General features: G+C 41.9%; 1 long non-coding RNA gene across 1 annotated transcript; it reads right to left on the bottom strand.

The window, feature by feature from the left end:
• Window positions 1-10,703: 10,703 nt before the first annotated feature.
• Window positions 10,704-12,272, bottom strand: LOC140593284 (uncharacterized). The gene is made up of 3 exons (XR_011993546.1): window positions 12,168-12,272; window positions 11,067-11,187; window positions 10,704-10,872 (listed from the first exon to the last, which is right to left on the bottom strand). It is a non-coding gene; the product is annotated as an uncharacterized lncRNA (long non-coding RNA).
• Window positions 12,273-12,828: the final 556 nt, after the last annotated feature.

Consider the following 12,828-nt stretch of genomic DNA (forward strand, 5'->3'; position numbering starts at 1 on the left):
TACAACCCCTTTTTGCCTATAGGACAGCACGTCTCCTATAACATTTCACAAGGTTGGAGAATACAGAGAGAGGGATCTTTGTCCATTAGTCTTTGCAAAGTCTCTCTAGATTGTCCAGGGTCCTGGGTCCTCTCTTATATACTCTCCTCTTCAGCTCACCCCGCAGGTTTTCTATGGGATTTTGGTCTGGGGACTGAGATGGCCATGGAAGAAGGTTGATTTTGTGTCTGGTGAACCATTTCTGTGTTGATTTGGTCATATGTTTTGGATCATTATCCCGCTGAAACACCCAGTGACAACCTATTTTCAGTTTTCTGGCAGAGGCCATCAGATTTTTATTTAAAATGTCCTAGTATTTCAATGTGTTTATGATGCCATGCACTCTACCAAGGTTCCCAGGGCTATTGGAAGAGAAACAGGCCCACAGCATCACAGGTCCTCCACCATATTTAACAGTGGGCATGAGGTGCTTTCCCGCATATTCGTCCTTTGTTTTACGCCAGACCCACCATGAGTGTTTGTTGCCAAAAAACTCAATCTTAGTCTCATCTGACCAAAGCACACTGTTCCAGTTTAAGTTCCAGTAGCGTTTAGCAAACTCCACACGTTTATATCTGTAACTGTAGGACAGTAAAGGCTATTTCCTGGCATGCCTCCCCAACAACCAGTTGTTTTAAACTTTTTAATTATTGCTCTGACTGTAGATACGGCTAAGTTTAGGCGAGTAGCTATTTTCCTGTAGCCATTTCCTGACTTATGAAGAGCAACACACCTCTGCCTTACTTGAATGGCATGTTCTCTTGCCATTCCCATTTTGAGAGGTGAGTAAGACAAATGGGCCATGACGTATTTACACCCCCGAGAAACAGGAAAACATGGATTACTAAAAAGTTGCTAAACATTCTGATTAACAAGAAAGTAAGGAATAAATGACAAAAATGCTTTAATTACATTTATTTCATAGGACTTCTTAGGGGGCGGTGTGGTGGTGCAGTGTTTAGCACTGTTGCCTCACGCCTCTGGGACCATGTGTGTGGAGTTTGCATGTTCTCCCCATGTTGTCGTGGGGTTTCCTCCAGGTACTCTGGTTTCCCCCCACAGGCCAAAGACATGCTGAGGCTGATTGGAGTTCCTAAATTGCTCATAGGTGTGCATGTGTGAGTGAATGGTGTGTGAGTGAATGGTGTGTGAGTGTGCTCTGCGATGGGCTGGCCCCCTGTCCTGGGTTGTTCCCTATCTCGTGCCCGTAGCTTCCAGGATAGGCTCCGGACCCCCCACGACCCAATGTCATTCCTCAATGACAGCATTAAGAGACTCTCATATGGAGTTAATTTTGTGCCAAAAGTATCAATCAAAATTTTGAAAACCGCAAGCAAATCATTAAGTATCAGAATGAAAATTTGTATTACAAATATCAAAAAAGTCTAATAAAATCATTTTATCCTTCTTCTTCTCTAATTTGTTTTGCTTCTGGAATGTTTTTCTTTGCTTTTGGATTTTTTTTTTTGCTTCTGGAATATTTTTCTTTGCTTTTGGATTTTTTTTTTCCTTTTGGAATGTTTTTTTGCTTCTGACTTTTGGCACTGTTTTAACGGGTGGGCGGGCCTTAGCAGCTTACACGTCTATTGGTCAGTTGGAATTTACACTGACCACGCCTATAACCATCTGAGCACGCCCACTACATGATGCCTCAGAATATAGCAACATGGCGGGAAGCTCCGGAGCCAGTTTACAGCATGGAATTGCATCTTTGTAGTTCTACAATAGTGTACTTTTATTAGGAATCGGTGTATGCAACACATATTTCGCGTTCATAAAATGTCACCAACCCATCCAGTTCATTAACTTTAGCTATTCCACCAACGCGCTGACCAGGGAAGTTTCTAGCTATAGTATTGAAAAGATGAGGGGCTAAGTCAAGTTTACCTGGGGCACCGCAGTTAAATTAGCTTCATATTCGATATTCCTGCAAAAAAAATCCAAAAGCAAAGAAAAACATTCCAGAAGCAAAACAAATTAGAGAAGAAGAAGGATAAAATGATTTTATTAGACTTTTTTGATATTTGTAATACAAATTTTCATTCTGATACTTAATGATTTGCTTGCGGTTTTCAAAATTTTGATTGATACTTTTGGCACAAAATTAACTCCATATGAGAGTCTCTTAATGCTGTCATTGAGGAATGACATTGGGTCGTGGGGGGTCCGGAGCCTATCCTGGAAGCTACGGGCACGAGATAGGGAACAACCCAGGACAGGGGGCCAGCCCATCGCAGAGCACACTCACACACCATTCACTCACACACCATTCACTCACACATGCACACCTATGAGCAATTTAGGAACTCCAATCAGCCTCAGCATGTCTTTGGACTGTGGGGGGAAACCAGAGTACCTGGAGGAAACCCCACGACAACATGGGGAGAACATGCAAACTCCACACACATGGTCCCAGAGGCGTGAGGCAACAGTGCTAAACACTGCACCACCACACCGCCCCCTAAGAAGTCCTATGAAATAAATGTAATTGAAGCATTTTTGTCATTTATTCCTTACTTTCTTGTTAATCAGAATGTTTAGCAACTTTTTAGTAATCCATGATTTCCTGTTTCTCAGGGGTGTAAATACGTCATGGCCCATTTGTCTTACTCACCTCTCAAAATGGGAATGGCAAGAGAACATGCCATTCAAGTAAGGCAGAGGTGTGTTGCTCTTCATAAGTCAGGAAATGGCTACAGGAAAATAGCTACTCGCCTAAACTTAGCCGTATCTACAGTCAGAGCAATAATTAAAAAGTTTAAAACAACTGGTTGTTGGGGAGGCATGCCAGGAAATAGCCTTTACTGTCCTACAGTTACAGATATAAACGTGTGGAGTTTGCTAAACGCTACTGGAACTTAAACTGGAACAGTGTGCTTTGGTCAGATGAGACTAAGATTGAGTTTTTTGGCAACAAACACTCATGGTGGGTCTGGCGTAAAACAAAGGACGAATATGCGGGAAAGCACCTCATGCCCACTGTTAAATATGGTGGAGGACCTGTGATGCTGTGGGCCTGTTTCTCTTCCAATAGCCCTGGGAACCTTGGTAGAGTGCATGGCATCATAAACACATTGAAATACTAGGACATTTTAAATAAAAATCTGATGGCCTCTGCCAGAAAACTGAAAATAGGTTGTCACTGGGTGTTTCAGCGGGATAATGATCCAAAACATATGACCAAATCAACACAGAAATGGTTCACCAGACACAAAATCAACCTTCTTCCATGGCCATCTCAGTCCCCAGACCAAAATCCCATAGAAAACCTGCGGGGTGAGCTGAAGAGGAGAGTATATAAGAGAGGACCCAGGACCCTGGACAATCTAGAGAGACTTTGCAAAGACTAATGGACAAAGATCCCTCTCTCTGTATTCTCCAACCTTGTGAAATGTTATAGGAGACGTGCTGTCCTATAGGCAAAAAGGGGTTGTACAATGTATTAATTCACAGGCGAGCTAGGAATTCCTCAATGACAGCATTAAGAGACTCTCAGGGGAGACCCGAAACTCGTATTCTGTAACGACCTTGTGGGGGGGGGGGGGGGCGTGGTCTTCGCGATGTACCTGGCCAATGACAGAAGGGACACCAATAACCCCGCTTACCTCCAGACAAACGGAATACGAGGCGTTTTCTGATCTCTTAAGACAGACAACTAATAAACGCGAAATAAGCCGTTTTCCAATTTTCCCTTTGGGATTGGTCTAGTCGAAATGGAGAAAACGAACCGTTTTTTCGTTTTAGTTTTTTCCGTCTAAAGTTGAAAAACGAATTATACTCACGTACACGGACCGGGGTCACATATAGGAGATACTCACGCAGGCTGCCAGCTGTTTGATAAAACAACAAGTTTTCTGCAGCAGCTCCTCTGGGTGGATGTCCATTACCCCTCCATAGCAGAACAGGCGCAAATACTCCGTGCTGTACAGCAACAAGCTTCTGCAAAGCGAAGGCACAAAAATCCAGCTTATTTTGTGATATTTGCCATCTTCACATTATAACTTAAACGCATTATGTTCTATGAAAAATCCGTGATTTTAACATGATAAAGGTAATTAAAATAATATGGCGATTAGTTTAACTTAGGCCAAATTTATAAGGGCGGCGCTAGAGCCATTTTTCAGGCAGTCGAAAATACATATTTTTCGGGCAGCAAAAAAATGGGAGGGACGTTAATCCGAAAAGTCGTATTTAGTCAAGTGACATTTATGATAGGACTAGCCGGTCAGACGAATAACTGCAATATTAACTGCAGATGCCTTGGAATTTCGGAACCCAGTTTTTTTTTTTTTTAGTTTAGTTTAGTTTAGTTTAGTTTACTAATTGATCATTTTGTATGAGCGCGACCCAAGGGAATCGGTAAGAATTGGACCTATTTTTCTCCCCCTCGGAATCTATTGGAAACAAGATGTTGGGTCTTTTTTATTAAAACTTTTTGCGATGGACCCGGAAGCACCACCTAAGCTTAATTGGCTTCCCACTTTCGTTTATGTAGCCTGTTTGTTTCTTCATTTGTTCCACGCTAAGTAGGCTCATCTATTAGACCTAGTTTCACTTTTTTCAGAAAGCCCGCATTTAGCGTGGGCGATTCTTGTCCATGTAACTTGACAGCTACACGCAGGACACAAATTACAGTGGGGTGCAGGAAATCACATCAGGAAACAAGTGTTACAGTGATTCCTGTGACACCGAGAATTGCTTCTACTAACCAGGGGTGAGCTTCCCGAAGCCTTTTTAACGCCACGTCATTCGGAAGTTATATCTTTAAACATAAAACTTCGGAAAACTCATCCCAGGGTAGTTTTTAGCTATTAAAAGGATAAGGGGCTAAGTCAAATTTACATGACACTTAACTTTTTTTGTTTTTGAAGGAAGATTGGCATCGGCTATAATACTCGGGGATCGGCTTCAAATACTCAGGGCTACAGCTAGGGATCCGACCGGACGACGCCCATGTTACGGACCCGATTTAACCCGAACTTTTAATACAATGTTTAATATACATGCAGTCCGTTCGTAAGTAGCCTATACGAATTGGGCCGTAAGTCGGGCGTTATTAACCCGGGGACTGCCTGTGTTTCGATTTCGCGCTCAAGGGTCCGACTGTTTAAGATTTTACTTTTACTTTTTTTTTTTTGGAAACACGCAGAAACAATAGAACCAATTCATTGTTCATTTTTAATGTATTTATAAATTAAAAGAAAATAGTGTTCATCTTCCTGGCAGGAGCGGCACTAGAGATTTATGAAATGGGGACTAAACCTTTATCGGGGAGTCTGATTTTAATTAAAATTAAAGAGATCGCAGTACTTAAATATATTTGCTTTTTATTAGACAAAAACACACAACTCTCTCACACATACAGTATACACACACACTTTACACTAACATGGGATGCGGAGGCGATGGGGGCTGAGCCCCCCCCCCCCCCCCCAACTCTTTGTCTCTGGCCCTGCGCGGGTGGGGTGGCCTGCCGGGTGAAAGATCCATCATGGGGGGGATGCAGGCGGCCCTGGCCGGTGTGGGCGGCCTCCTCTCGTGGGCTGCAGGCCGGGTGGTCCTTGGCTCTGCTGCGCCGTGTTGGGGCCCTAGCGGGCGGTCTGGGGAATCTTGGGACGCTCTGGGCCCTTCTAGGCAGGTTGGGGGATTCGATTTGGGCTGGGCGGGGGTGTCTGCCACTCTCCGGTTGCCACGGGTCCACTCCCGGGTGGAGGGGGGGGGGGGGCACTTTCTTTGTATAGGCCTCCCTTCGATCATGCTGCATGCTGATCATGTTCCCTGCCTCGTGCCCATTAGGATACCCAGTAGGATAATCGGGTTGGAAAATGGATGGATGGATATCCATACGCCTATACTTTTTCCAATATGGGTGGAGCGTGAAACATGCCAAGTTTAGAATTAGCGGGATGATTTTACGTCCTTTTGTATTCGATGTGAAACGAAAGAAGAATCAACCAGATATAATAATGAATTATAAACATGTTATGGGCTGGAACTTTGAGATCTGTCATAAGCCGTGAATTAACCAATGAAATCCCTCGTTAAAAGTGAGCGTGCAAATAGGCCTATTCCTACACTCTTAGTAAAATGGGTAAAGATTTGTCCCTTTGCTTGTGGCAGGGGCTGTACCCTCATCCCTAAGGTACAAACAACAATGTATCTCCAATGGTACAAAAATATTCAAAAATTCATCAGTTTAATTAGAATGTTGTATCATGACATCAATAACTGCACGTGTTATTGTATATTATTTATTTGGAAAATTAAATGTCAGTATATTATAAGCAGTGATACAATTGAAAGTTATCAAGAAGGAGGGCTAAATGCTTTAGATTTTATTGTAATGAATGGAGTATTTAAGTCAAAATGGTTGAAGTTATTCCTTATGTGTCGTGCCTCCGTCTGGTTTTTTATTTCCTGTGCTTGGTTCAGTAAGGCAGGTTTTTGCCGTTCTGCCTGTGTCATCTTCCTTGTATGACCCGCTCCCTGCCTTCTGGTTGCCTGGTGATTGGAGGGAGCGTTGGCACCGGCTGTCATCTCCCCCCTGCTCCCCGTTTGTGTCTCAAAATTTACTGTATTTCACTCTCCCTGCCGGCCCCTGGAGGATGGGCTCCCCCTTTGAGTCTGGTCCCTCCCAAGGTTTCTTCCTTCTCTGGAGTTTTTCCTTGCCACTGTCGCCTATGGCTTACTCACTGGGGGCTTTGGGTGGGGATGCTGTAAAGCGCTTTGAGACGATGTAATGTTGTGATAATGCCCTATACAAAAATAAATTTGTTGTTGTTGTTGTTGTTTTCACTGCCAGGTTCTCCTCTATTGGATGATGATATTTAAGCACAATTCCACACCCCCAACACCCCATTGTGTAATAATAGATACATATGTGCCAACAGCAAATCACTGTTTTTTTAGGGATGGAAAAAGGAGGGTATGTTGTCTATTTTGCCACAAACTCAGTCCCACTTCCTCTGCTGACAATGATTCAACAAGAAGTATGTTACGTTCTAATGTTAAGTCAGACGAGAAACCAGATCTTATGAAAATCAAAATGACCACAAGTAACTATGAATGATAGTTTTAGCAAGGGAGTTTTGTTTTCTCCAAAGATTTTTTAAATGCGTGTATATTTTTGATTAAACGTTAATTGTAATACGTTTTTTATTTGGCAAAAAAAATGGTTCCAGGCAATATTTTATCCTAAAGTCATATTTATACCATTTCTATGGGAAAATACCTTTGAGCAACTTAAGCGATCTCTCTGGCCGCAAGGCTTGGTAGGTTCCTGCAGCAAACACGAGACGTGTAGATTACGTAATGCGGTCAAACTATCCGCGATTTACCGATACACGGTCAAATCATCCGCGCTAAATATATACGGTGCACTGTAAAAAAAAAAATGCCGGCTGTATTTACAGAAAAAAGCTGGCAGCTGTGGTTACCAGAATTATTCTGCAAAAAAACTGTACAAGTGTAAACAACTTTACAGAAACATTTGTAAATTTTACTGGATTTCAATTTCAATGTAAAACAACCACCAACTACATGTAAAGTTTACTTGGTTTCAGTGAAGAATAAGCAACGATTAGATGTAAATTATACTGAAATAACTGGTACAACAGCAGCATGGCCCTGCTAAATTAACAGAAAGAAGATGTTGAATCTACAAATTCACTATGTAAAATGTTACAGTTTTAGTATGTGAAATTGATAGGCTGTATTATAAAGCTTTACATTTTTACCGCATTTTTTTACAAAATTATTCTGGTAACCACAGCTGCCAGCACTTACTTGCCGGGGAAACACGGCTCTTTATTAGATACATAGATAGGTGGTGTTTTGTTTGTGGCCCTATTAAGAGGAAATGTTTTTCTAAATTCCACGCCCAATCATGTCTTTTCTCTTCCCTAACCCAATGCTGCCCCGCTTGTCTTTTAGCCTCTACGCTTCGGTGTGCGTGTAATAAGACGAGTTATATATTGTGCTCGCTGTAGTATTGCAGCATTTTTCTTGTGGTTACGAGTATACTACAGGGATGAGGGATATATCTTGTCAACGATATTGCCGCCATTGATTGTATTCTGTAACAGGATTCAGCAAACGTGAATTAAATATTTTCTTTGTCATTGCAGCTTAATCTTTCTAAAATGATTAAATTATTCAGATTTCCATCGTGCATTCAAATTTAACGTTTTTTAATAAACTCAAAACATGACACCAGCAAATAATTCGATTGAATATCACTGTCCGCTGTGCCGTAACTATAGGTGGAGCAGGACTGTACACATTAATTCAACTTTTTAACATTCGCAGAGTTACTTGCATAATCATTTATTTACTTTCACGCACGAGCTGAGAGACAAATAAATGTTATCTGTTAATATGAGTTTTTGCTTTAGAACGATGTATGAAAATGAAAATTGCGATTTACTCTAACATGCATTTACTGTGGCAGCACGACAATGGGGTTTTGGTTATACTCATTCATTAGCCAATCACCTCACTGTAACGTAGTTATTATTAAAAGTATAATAATAATAATAATAATAATAATAATAATAATAAATTAGCAACACCACCAATAATGATGATAGTAATGATAATTGGTAGGTTAGAACGAAATTATTTCAACAATAAATGTGCATAGAATTGTAAAATCCAGGTAACGTTCACTTTTCACGCTACTTAGAGTGCATCATTTTATTTCTAGTGGTACAATTTATAAAATACACGCAAAATACATAAAATAGGCTCAAAATTTTAAACATGATTTATGTTTAAAAGTAGCCTATTCATTCTTCCATTCATCTTCCATATCGCTTGTCCTATGCAGGGTGGCGGTGATCGGAAGCCTACACCGGAAACGATGGGCGTAAGGCATCGAATAACCAAGCTAAATGTCTGTGGTTTAAATAAGACAGGCTCCACCAAGAAGCTCTGTAACGATGAGGGTGTTCTAACTTTTTCTACAGTGGAAACTGTAGAAAACATTACAGAGCACACACATACATGTCTACATTTTATAAACATCTGAGAGATGAAAAATAAATATCTGATTTAATGCCACTTTGTGTGGCTTAAAACGGGGAGGGATTTCTCTTCCCAAGACACGATCAAATATGTCATATTCGGATACGGAAAAATTAATTACAAAGAGGCAGGAATTTAAGAACTTAAGTAAACATGTGTCACGATCCGCTCCGGGGTGCGTTTCTCGAAACCATCGTTGCTACCTACGTTAGCAACTTGCGTGGTTCAAACTATGTAAGTACGACGCAGGTGTTTCTCGAAACCATAGTTCAAACTACATAGGTAACGATACTGCGGACTTACGTGGTGCGATGTATCGTTGAACGACGCAGGTGTTTCTCGAAACCATAGTTCGAACGAACGTTCGCAAACACTGTCGTTAAGTTGTGTAGTTCGAACTACAGCTCACGAGCTGTAGTTAGAAGCGTAGTTATATGTAAATTCGTCAGCGATGGTGGAAAATACAGTGCAATAAGGGTATAGTCACCGTGTAAGTAAGAAATTTAATAATCTTTAATACCTAATAAGAAATAATTTAGCTCTACGGTCACATATAATGTGAAGTTGTCTGAAAATGTAGTTTGAAACGTAATTGTTGTGTGGGTCTCTGGTCATAAGTACGGTAACTGTCTGTAGTGAGCAAATCTCAGACTGCAAAGTATTAATTAGCACAGGGGTGGGTAATGTTAGCAGAATGACACCACAGCGGCCAGATACGAATCCATGCCTTTGTTCTCGGGAAATTACGTCTGTAATGTTTGGTTATTACACACACCTGTGTATTCCAGTCAGCCAGTATAACAATATTCTGTAAGCGACAACGTCGGAATAAAAGTTATTCTGTTTATCACTCCAAGGAGCGTCGCATTATTTTTCCGCGATTGCTAATTTTCATTTTATTGGCGTTATGTGACTGACAGAAATTGATGTCACAAATAAATATACATGTGTGTGTGTGTGTGTGTGTGTGATTATTATATATTTTACACAGTTCGCGAGTGTTTGTACGCGACCGGCTGTGAAAGTGCGTTGTTAGTTGTTGCGCACGACTTGCCGTGAGTCTGACCAATCAGCGCTGGAACCATTGTGGTTTAAACTACGGTAGGTTAGCCGTGAGTCTGACCAATCAGCGCTGGAACCACTGTAGTTCCAACTACATAAGTCCTAACTAACTAACTAACTAACGTGGTTCGAACAACTGTGGTACGACGGTTTCGAGAAACAGTCGTTGGTCGGATGTTGGTTAGTTTGAACTACCATAGTACGATGCATCGTTAATGCTAACTTCCGTCGTTGTTCGAGAAACGCACCCCCGTTCGATCCCGATGTGTGCCACGCCCACCTCGTTACCTCGTGTTCAGCCCTGATTGTGATCACCTGAGTCCTGTTATGTCTAGCTTGTCTTTTGTATTTAGTCCTCGTCTGAGGTAGTCTTTCCCAGATCCGTCATTGTTTTGTTGTAATGTTTAGTCGCCGTCAGTCCTGTGTTCTTCAATAAACCCCGTTTGCCCGTCTAACCGGCTTGACTCTCCTGCTTCACTGCTCGCCGGCCGGCGATCGCAACAACATGCATGATATCATTTTAAAGCTGAATGTCATTTCATTTGTTGCTAATCAGAGTGGTCTTGATCCTGAAAAAATGTCCTCTTCAGAAGCAGACTGAGATCAGCAGCAGCTGCTCCTGGCCCACTGATACAGCGATCCACCGGTAATTAAGGAGTTCATCATCCCATGGTAGTTAGCTGGCTGCTGGTGGGGCGTCCACTATAGAAGGGGAAGCCCTGATTCCGTGAATTCCAGATTCCAGTTCTACAAATGAACAAAAAATTTAAATTTAATGGCAATTATATACTTAAGATATAAGAAAGCCAAACACATAGCTCCAACACGCATGATGGCTTTCCTGCTAACTGAGAATACAGGAGAAAGGGGTAATACAGTCTAAATCGTGCATTGGTTAATTAGAATCCGCCGCGGTGAGGTCACATATAGGAGATACTCACGCAGGCTGCCAGCTGTTTGATGAAACAACACGTTTTCTGCAGCAGCTCTTCTTGGTGGATGTCCATTACCCCTCTATAGCAGAACAGGCGCAAATACTCCGTGCTGTACAGCAACAAGCTTCTGCAAAGCGTCATATTAACATAGAAAATGCAATTAATAAAATAATACTGTTAGTTTAACTGGGGCAAAAATTATAGTTATACAAGTTGTTACGTGCTGCTTTTTTTACCCCGCCTCCACGTTCGAACTCCGCCCACGACCATGCCCGCTCGACCTGTCCTGGCCCCGCCTCCACCTCCGGACCCCGCCTTCGTTTCCTGTTTGGCCTTCGTCATTTCCGTCCGGAGAAGGATAAGAGCCGGTCCAGGACACCCTTCGAGAGCTTAGCTCATTTCTTGATTATTGTGGATTGCTTTCTTTGGTTTTGATTACTCGTGTATGATTTTTGATTTCCTTGACTAACGATTCTTTGCCTTACCCCTCTCTGTACTTTCGCCCGGTTTTGCTTGATTTCTGGTTACCGATCTTTTGCTTGTTTTTGGTTTACGTCTTCGCGCGCCCCTCTAACTTTGACGCTTTACTGTGTGTATGTTTTGTGTGCTTGTTTGGTGCTTAGGGAGTGATTGCCGGTTTTGTTTGGAAGTTTTTGTGACTGTTTTTGGATAGGGAGTAAGGGTTAACACTTGTTGTTTGGTTTTCGCACTTAGTTAAGCTAGATAGGGGTTGTGTTTGGTAAGTGGGTTTTGTTTATTATTTTGGCAATAGTCACTCCTGAGTTTTACACACCTGGATCATTTGTTCTGTGTCTGTCCTGCGTGAATAAAAAATATAAAAAGCTATAAAAATATCCCCTTTGTCCACGTGTGTTCCCTTGTGCACCATACCCTGTGTTTCCCCTCGTTCCCCTTTTCCCTTTCCCTTCATCTGTTACACCCTAACCCCTAGACAGGGTCGTAACAAAGTTTTATGCTGTTTATGAGACTACTATGAATACAGTATTTAAACTTGTTGCGGCTGAAATGCGACTGTTATCTGCGCGACAATTTTGATCAAGACAATATGCCGACAAGTGCCCAGAGAGAAATGCTTAGAATACGTACAAAGGCATTCGGCCGAGTTCATCCTCAAAGTTACAGATGACAGCAATCGGCTGTTTGAACAACCACATATCCGCAGTATCACCTTTGTCATTCACTTTATGTCTCTGTATTAAAAGTATGAACACAAAGATGAACGCCATTTGATGTAGCTTTATATCCTATAACACACGATAAATGTTATACGCATAAATGTGAAAATCAGTGCTTTAACTTACCAATCTGTCCAAAGCGGCGTCCATCTTTGGACCACTGAAAATACATGCAGCCGGAGATATATGCATGGTTCTAAAGCTGCATGCTGACATTTATGGTTTCTAACGAAAGGGTGGCGCTAGACCGATGTTTGTGATCCAATCAGTCAACTACTTCGTTGATGACAGGAGGAGCTGATTTGATGACTGCAATATTATGCAAAGTGAACTGATCCGCCCATTCCGTGTTTCACTGAAGCTAGATCGACGGAAGAATTTCGGAACCCGGTTATTTTTTGAGTCTGTTATGACGAGTAAGCCTTATATACTAATAAAAGTCTATTTGGCTTCCCATATCTCTCCAGATGCGCTCAAGTAAAATATCGCGCAGGAAACTCCAGACACTACGACGTATCGGATCAGGCTCCTGGGCGTGTCTGCCGCTCGTGGGCGCCGAGGTTACGGCGACA

The sequence above is a fragment of the Paramormyrops kingsleyae genome, chromosome 10 (assembly GCF_048594095.1).
Source record: "Paramormyrops kingsleyae isolate MSU_618 chromosome 10, PKINGS_0.4, whole genome shotgun sequence".
Classification (NCBI taxonomy): domain Eukaryota; kingdom Metazoa; phylum Chordata; class Actinopteri; order Osteoglossiformes; family Mormyridae; genus Paramormyrops; species Paramormyrops kingsleyae.